Source organism: Bos mutus, chromosome 9 (assembly GCF_027580195.1).
Source record: "Bos mutus isolate GX-2022 chromosome 9, NWIPB_WYAK_1.1, whole genome shotgun sequence".
Classification (NCBI taxonomy): domain Eukaryota; kingdom Metazoa; phylum Chordata; class Mammalia; order Artiodactyla; family Bovidae; genus Bos; species Bos mutus.
The window spans coordinates 55,630,130-55,639,067 of NC_091625.1; the positions used below are offsets into that span (position 1 = coordinate 55,630,130).

Here is an 8,938-nt window from a genome sequence, read left to right on the forward strand (position 1 = left end):
AAATCTGGCATCCAATCAATTATTATCAAATATGAAAAAAGTAGGTATATTTAAATCATAACTAGGAAAAATAAGCCAGTAGAAACAAACTGCAACATGACTGGGGGATGATAGACTTAGTAGATAAGGTCATTAACTTTGCAGCTACAAAAATATTCAATATGTACACAAATGTAAAGATGTAAATGTAAAAATGTAAAGCATGAACATAATAAAAAGAACATGAGAAGATATTAACAAAATAGCAAAAATCAACATCAAAGAATGAAAAGTATGTCTTAAAGGAAAATTTCACTAGATTGGATTAGCAGGATTAGATACTACAAAACAAAATATCAGCAAACTCAGAAAGCAACAGAAACTATCAAAAATGGAGGCTACCTTGAAAAATGATAATTAAAAAATAAGTAGCACTGCAGTGATACATGCAAAATATTAAGGAATATAACATACATGTAATCAAAGTTATGGATATGGAGCATACAAAATAACATTTAAATATAATGCCTTTTTAATTTGATAATAAGTACAAGTCTATAGACACAAGACCATCAAAAATCACAAGCAAATTGAACTCAGGGAAATAATAACAAGATATTCCATAATTGAATTGTTTCACTATCACTGCTAAAGAGAAAAACAGCAAAAGAAAAAAAAAAAGGTTTACATCCTACAGAAACAAATATAAATATTATTGTGGACTTTGTGTAAGGAATTATGTAAGCCAAAAGGTAATGTCATCCAAAAAAATGCTGTGAAAACAACCAAAAACTATGATATGGAGCTCTACATTCAGCAAAAGTATATTTTAATAATGCAGGAAAGGGACTTCTAATTTCTGTGGGATATATAAAACTAGAAGCTAAAGAGCCTCTTGATGATGGTGAAAAAGGAGAATGAAAAAGCAGCTTAAAGCTCAACATCCATAAAACGAAGGTAATGGCATCTGGTCCCATCACTTCATGGCAAATAGATGGGGAGACAGTGGAAACAGTGACAGACTTTATTTTCTCACTGTGCACAGTGATTGCAGCCATGAAATTAAAAGACATATTCTCCTTGGAAGAAAAACTATGACCAACCTAGACAGCATGTTAAAAAACAGAGACATTACTTTGTCAACAAATGTCTATCTAGTCAAAGCTATGGTTTTTTCAATAGTCATGTATAGATGTGAGAGTTAGACCATAAAGAAGGCTGCTACTGCTGCTGCTAAGTCACTTCAGTCGTGTCCGACTCTGTGCAACCACATAGACAGCAGCCCACCAGGATCCCCCGTCCCTGGGATTCTCCAGGCAAGAACACTGGAGTGGGTTGCCATTTCCTTCTCCAATGCATGAAAATGAAAAGTGAAAGTGAAGTCGCTCAGTCGTGTCGGACTCTTAGCGACCCCATGGACTGTAGCCCACCAGACTCCTCCATCCATGAGATTTTCCAGGCAAGAGTACTGGAGTCAGGTGTCATTGCCTTTTCCAAAAGAAGGCTGAGCACCAAAGAATTGATGCTTTTGAACTGTGGTGTTGGAGAAGACTCTTGAGAGTCCCTTGGACTGCAAGAAGATCAAACCAGTCAATCCTAAAGGAAATCAGTCCTAATGAATATTCATTAGAAGGACTGATGCTGAAGCTAAAGCTCAATAATTTGGCCACCTGATGGGAAGAGCTGATTTTTTGGAAAAGACCCTGCTGCTGGGAAAGATAGAAGTCAGGAGAAGAATGGGATGACAGAGGACAAGATAGTTGGATGGGATTATTGACTCACTGGACATGAGTTTGAGCAAGCTCTGGGAGATGGCGAAGGAAGGGAAGCCTGGTGTGCTGCAGGCCATGGGGTTGCAAAGAGTCAGAGACGACTGAGGGACTGAACAGCAATGATAATGTAAAACTAGAAAGAGCATTGTTTCCAACCTTACAGAAACAAACAAAGTAGCTAGGCAAAATGTATAATTTATCACTTTTCTTTGACCCACCAGAGACCTGAGTGTGCAGGGCAAAAACTGACTGAAATCTATAGAATCTGAAATCTCTGAAACCAATTCAAATCTTCAAAAAGAGAAAGCACACAATTACATGATTATCTGGGCAGAAGCAGTCTGACAATAAGGAGAATTGCTGAGAAAAAAATGAAAATTGTTAAAGACTAGCAAAGGCTAAAGGTGCTTCAGCAGAATATAGAATCCATGGGGGATATAAATGCATCCAGTTACATGCTCCTCACTGTGAATTTCAGTGGGGGCTCACCAAACAATTGATAAGAAACTTGAGAAAACATCCCTTGTAGTAAAGGCCAAGGAAAGAGACCAGCTTCTGCCGGAAACATATGATACAATTCCTTATGTCCTACTTCTAATAGAGAAGCAAAGCTGTAAATTGGAGGTGAAGGGCAACAAACAATGTCACCCTTAAGATAGTGGAAGTAAATAGACACACATTTTCTACCTGGGGAAAGGACAGGAATGCATGCTGTACTCAAAAGTACAGCTACAGGAGGAGCAGGCCACACTCTCAAGACTGGTAAAGAGTGGTTGCCCAAGACTGAGAATTAGTAAGAGTAATTAAGAAGAACTAAATAGACATTTCTCCAAAGAAGACATACAGATGGCTAACAAACACATGAAAAGATGCTCAACATCGCTCATTATCAGAGAAATGCAAATCAAAACCACTATGAGGTACCATTTCACACCAGTCAGAATGGCTGCGATCCAAAAGTCTACAAGCAATAAATGCTGAAGAGGGTGTGGAGAAAAGGGAACTCTCTTACACTGTTGGTGGGAATGCAAACTAGTACAGCCACTATGGAGAACAGTGTGGAGATTCCTTAAAAAACTGGAAATAGAACTGCCTTATGATCCAGCAATCCCACTGCTGGGCATACACACTGAGGAAACCAGAAGGGAAAGACACACGTGTACCCCAATGTTCATTGCAGCACTGTTTATAATAGCCAGGACATGGAAGCAACCTAGATGCCCATCAGCAGATGAATGGATAAGAAAGCAGTGGTACATATACACAATGGAGTATTACTCAGCCATTAAAAAGAATACATTTGAATCAGTTCTAATGAGGTGGATGAAACTGGAGCCTATTATACAGAGTGAAGTAAGCCAGAAGGAAAAACATAAATACAGTATACTAACGCATATATATGGAATTTAGAAAGATGGTAACAATAACCCTGTGTACGAGACTTCAAAAGAGACACTGATGTATAGATCAGTCTTATGGACTCTGTGGGAGAGGGAGAGGGTGGGGAGATTTGGGAGAATAGCATTGAAACATGTATATTATCATGTATGAAACGAGTCGCCAGTCCAGGTTCAATACACAGTACTGGATGCTTGGGCCTGGTACACTGGGACGACCCAGAGGGAGGGTAGGGAGGGAGGAGGGAGGAGGGTTCAGGATGGGGAAAGCGGGTATACCTGTGGCGGATTCATTTTGATATTTGGCAAAACTAATACAATATTGTAAAGTTTAAAAATAAAATAAAATAAAAAAAAAAAAAAGAATGTGTTTCCTCCATAATGCAACAACTAACTACCAGGCTAACCAAATTAAAAACAATCAGCAGTGAAATACTCCTAGAGAGAAACCTTCTCCGAAACAGAGCAGAAAGGAAAGACCTAGAAATGAATGTGGAACATGAAGGAAAAGAAAATCTCTGACAAATAAATTCCCACTCTAAATAGAAGTAGTCACTAAAGGAATTTAAAGCCTATGGGCTTTGAGGGTAACCATAGAAACAACAATATCCAACAATTCACCTTTACTCCTGAACAAATTAACCTCAAACCTCACAGGAAAAGTCTAGCACAAGGAAATATATGAAGGAATGTTTATTTCAAAGCATAAATCTTGTTTACTTCAGCTTTTATTGTCTTATATATAAGCTTTCATATTGAAAAAAAAACAATATAATGTGCATCAAAAAAATCAAGAAATCAAAACATTCCAAAAGATACAACAATCAAAGAAACACTCAGATATAGCAGGGAATTTAAAATAGCCGTGATTAATATGCAAAAGCTTTCATGTGAAAAGTAGCAACATGCATGATAATACAAGTAATTTCAGCCTAGAGTTGGAAACTATAATGCAAACTATAAATAGAGGACAAGAAGAAAGACTAGAGTTTCATAGATGAAAGCAATGTAATGAGCTATGAAAAAAACTAATGAATTTTAAGATTGGTCATTAAAGTTTACCAAAACTGAAATATAAGAAAAAATGAATTAAAAAATCAGAAATGAGAATTCAAGAAGTGTGAAACGATATCAAACACACTGCATGCGTGAATGCTGAGTCTTTTCAGTCATGTCTGACTCTTTGTGACACTATGGTCTGTAGCTTGCAGAGCTTCTCTGTCCATGGGATTTTCCAGGCAAGAATACTAGAGTGGGTTGCCATGCCTTCCTCCAAGGCATCATCCCCACTCAGGGATGGAACCCATGTCTCCTGTGGCTCCTGCATTGCAGGTGAATTCTTTACCACTGAGCCACCAGGGAAGCCCACCGAACAATCTAATAATATCTAACTGAAATACCAGAGGAGTAGAGACAGAAAAAAATATAGAAATGTTTCAGGAAATAATGGTAAAGCTTTTTAAAAACTCTATGACAGTCTCCAAACTTACATGACAAAACTCAGATCAGAGAACATCCAGCATGATAAACATGTACACACACACACACACACACACACATAACCCTAAGCATGTCAGGCTGAAACTGTCACAAAAGACAAACTCTTCAAGTAAGAGAAAAAATAAGCATTGTATACAAAGAAAGTAATTACAGAAATTTCTTGTCAAAAATCATCTACAATGGAAGAAAAAGAAGTGATTTCCTTAAAGTGCTGAAATAAAATATGTTACAACAAAGAATTCTAAACTGAGTGAATGTATCTCTTGGAAATGAAGGAAAAATCAGTATTTTGTCATACAAAAAAAAAAAAAAAAAAAAAGAAAATTATCAACAGAACTGCCTATAAGAAAGGATAATTGTGAGCTGTAGGGCCGTGGGCAGAGCTAGAAGCTGATGACAAGATCCCCCTGCCCTGAGCTGATGACCTATCTACAGCCAGGAGCCAATGGCTAGGGAGAAAGCCAAACCCTGTGAGCTGGACCAGGAGAAATACAATGCTGATGACAATGTGAAAATCATCTGCCTAGGAGACAGCACTGGGGGCAAGTCCAAACTCATGGAGAGATTTCTCAGGATGGATTTCAGTCCCAGCAGCTGTCCACATACACCCTGACCCTGTACGAGCACACAGCCACAGTAGATGGCAAGAGTGTCCTTGTGGACTTTTGGGACACAGCAGGCCAAGAGCAGTTCCAAAGTATGCATGCCTCCTGCTACCACAAGGCCCATGCCTGCATCATGGTATTTGATGTACAGAGGAAAATCACGTACAAGAACTTGAACACTTGGTATATGGAGCTTCAGGAGTTCAGGCCAGAGATTCTGTGCATTGTGGTGGCCAATAAAATCTACACAGACATCAAAATGGCCCAATAGAGTTTCAATTTTGCCAGGAAATTCTCCTTGCCCCTGTACTTTGTCTCAGCTGCTAATGGTACCAATGTTGTGAAGCTCTTTAATGATACAATTCGATTAGCTGTGTCTTACAAACAGTGCTCCCAGGACTTCATGGACAAGGTTTTGCAGGAGCTGGCGAACATCGACTTGGAGCAGAAGGAGGAGGATATGCCAGACAAAGAGCAGCATGGCCGCATCCAGAGCCCATCTCCTTCCTGAGCCACAGGAGGCCTTTGTGTGGCCCACTTGGTGGTGAAGGGCAGTTCAGAAGACCCCTCCCTCAACAATCCTTCAGCTTTCAGTTGAGACATCTTCCAGGCTGTCCCCTGCTATACCTCCTAAAAAACACGGTTGTCCCATTTGCCCCTGACCACAACATTATATCCATGGCCCGCGAAAGATGACCCTTACATATGATTCCCTCCCCTGTGGGTTGGGGTCAGTACACAGTACTAACAGATGTAAGACCCATACCAGACCCTGAAGCCAAATTAGGGATGGACCCTCCAGGTCATGTGGGACAGTAAAGAGAATCATGGGATATTCTGTGTGTTTCATAAATAAAGCTATATTTAAGTGTCTTCCACCCCCAGTCCTCCCACCGACCACCCCCAAACCCCCAACTGAGAACTAATGTCAGGGCCTATTCATTGATTTCCACCAAAGGGATGATTTTTCATTACTGATTTTTCTCCTCTTTAGGCTCCCAACTAAACCAGTAATTTTAAGAAAATGATTTTGAGCAGAGAGCTGTTTGTTCCACACGTTTCTTCTGTATATGGCCAGTACTTTGATGAACAGTAAGGCCAAAACCACAGGCCAAGTCTGCTGTTAACATCAAGTGAAAGCAGATGACTGGTCTGGCCATACACACTAATACCCAAACATTGTTGTGAGCATCAAGGGTCAATACAGCCACATCACAAGGCATTGTATTATAAGAAATTGACTTTAGGAAGCTCCATTTAAAACCCATATTTTAACATAGGAGACTTTTCTTCATTTTTCTAAGGACTGGTGTGGACACTGTACATCTTTGGGTGGCAAGGGCTGCTAAGAACTGTCATGCTGCTTTTTCTATTTATCTCCAGGACTTGTTGCTCACTAGAATGCTTTTATGATATTCTTATACATCATTTCCATTAATTATTTTTTATTTACAATAAGGTTTGAATTACATAAAAAAGAAAGGATAATTGTGATTTTTCAAACAGGATGAGTACAATATTAATCAAAAAAGTGTATCTACATGAAATCTGAAGAACATTAGAAACAGAATAAACTTTAGTTTTCTTATTTTTTCATTGTTCTAAAATATAACTTTCTGTTTATAACCAAAACAGTGGGCAATATCATGTTTTCATCTATTAAAGATGACATGAATTGTCTACATAGAATATCTCAAAAAAATCTAAGAAATAAATCTTTCTAGAATATATGAGTTTAACGAGATTGCAGGATACAAATTTGATCATCAAAAATCAAAAAATGAAACATCTTCTTGATTTGGTGTCTGAGAATCTTGACTGGTCTTGCAACTGGGTTCATTATTGTCTTTGATAATACTTCCAGAGAAAACAATACATGATTAGTCAAAAGGAACCAAAACAATAGTGTGATAATGCTCTATTGCTTAAATGTTGGTTATAAGCATAAGCAAACATATAAAGAACTGAAACTAAGGCATAAAAACAATTAACTTCTGAATTATTTCATGCGTATTATACACAGAGTTTATTTTAAATGGTGAATAGTCATATTTTGCCATAGAAAAATGATGTAGCAGAACTGATCTTAATAATTATTTCATGACATTAGGTTTCCTATGTTCATATAAGCTACATCTTGGAATATAAGCAGTTTACAAGTTTAGTTAATATTAAGAGAGATAAATAGAAATAAGTTGTCCTTGATTTAAAGTATTAATTACAAAAAAAAAGAATAGAAGAGTTTTTCTTTTTAATTTTAGATGTAATTCAAAATAACTAATGACGGGCGTTTTTAATCTTTGATGTAATTCAAAATAACTAATGATGGGCATTGAGAACTGTAAGACATAGCTATCCTAGGCTCCATATGCATTGTTAGTGCAGCCATATGTGAGTGTGTAGTCCCGCTTTATAATAGTCAGGTACATTCTGGAACTGTGTTATGTTCTGTTCTTTGTACTTTCAGTTCAGTTCAGTTCAGTCACTCAGTCGTGTCCGACTCTTTGTGACCCCGTGGACCACAGCATGCCAGACCTCCCTGTCCATCACCAACTCCCAGAGTCCACCCAAACCCATATCCATTGAGTCGGTGATGCCATCCAACCATCTCATCCTCTGTTGTCACCTTCTCCTCCTGCCCTCAATCTTTCCCAGCATCAGGGTCTTTTCAAATGAGTCAGCTCTTCACATCATGTGGCCAAAGTACTGGAGTTTCAGCTTCAACATCAATCCTTCCAATGAACACCCAGAACTGATCTCCTTTAGAATGGACTGGCTGGATCTCCTTGCAGTCCAAGGGACTCTCAAGAGTCTTCTCCAACACCACAGTTCAAAAGCATCAGTTCTTCGGCGCTCAGCTTTCTTTATAGTCCAACTCTCACATCCATACATGACCACTGGAAAAATCATAGCCTTGACTAGACGGACCTCTGTTGGCAAAGTAATGTCTCTGCTTTTTAATATGCTGTCTGCTGCTGCTGCTAAGTTGCTTCAGTCGTGTCTGACTCTGTGCGACCCCATAGACAGCAGCCCACCAGGCTCCCCTGTCCCTGGGATTCTCCAGGCAGGAACACTGGAGTGGGTTGCCATTTCCTTCTCCAATGCATGAAAGTGAAAAGTGAAAGTGAAGTCGCTCAGTCTATGTCGGTCATAACGTTCCTTTCAAGGAGTAAGCGTCTTTTAATTTCATGGCTGCAATCACCATCTACAGTGACTTTGGAGCCCAGAAAAGTAAAGTCAGCCATTGTTTCCATTGTTTCCCCATCTATTTGCCATGAAGTGATGGGACCAGATGCCATGATCTTAGTTTTCTGAATGTTGAGCTTTAAGCCAATTTTTTCACTCTCCTCTTTCACTTTCATCAAGAGGCTCTTTAGTTCTTCTTCACTTTCTCCCATAAGAGTAACTAAATCAAAGTAAGACACACCCAAGATTTTATTAAAGGATTGCTAAAGAATCTCAGTATTTCACCATGAAAAATGAAAACGTTTGAAAAAATTTGGCCTGGAAACAAAATTTAACAAGAACAAAATAGCTAATTTAAATATAATTATTCAATTACTAAATTAATTGAATGGCAACCATTTGAGGATCACTGTTTTAGGCACTAGAGATGGTTGTATCAAGAATAATGAGTTCCAGGCTTTCATGGATTTTATGTCAAATGAAATAGAAGAGAAAAAAA

At 38.5% G+C, this 8,938-nt stretch overlaps 1 pseudogene; it reads left to right on the plus strand.

Annotated features, from left to right (window-relative positions):
• Positions 1-5,057: 5,057 nt before the first annotated feature.
• Positions 5,058-5,764, plus strand: LOC102269970 (rab-like protein 2A pseudogene; annotated as a pseudogene).
• Positions 5,765-8,938: the final 3,174 nt, after the last annotated feature.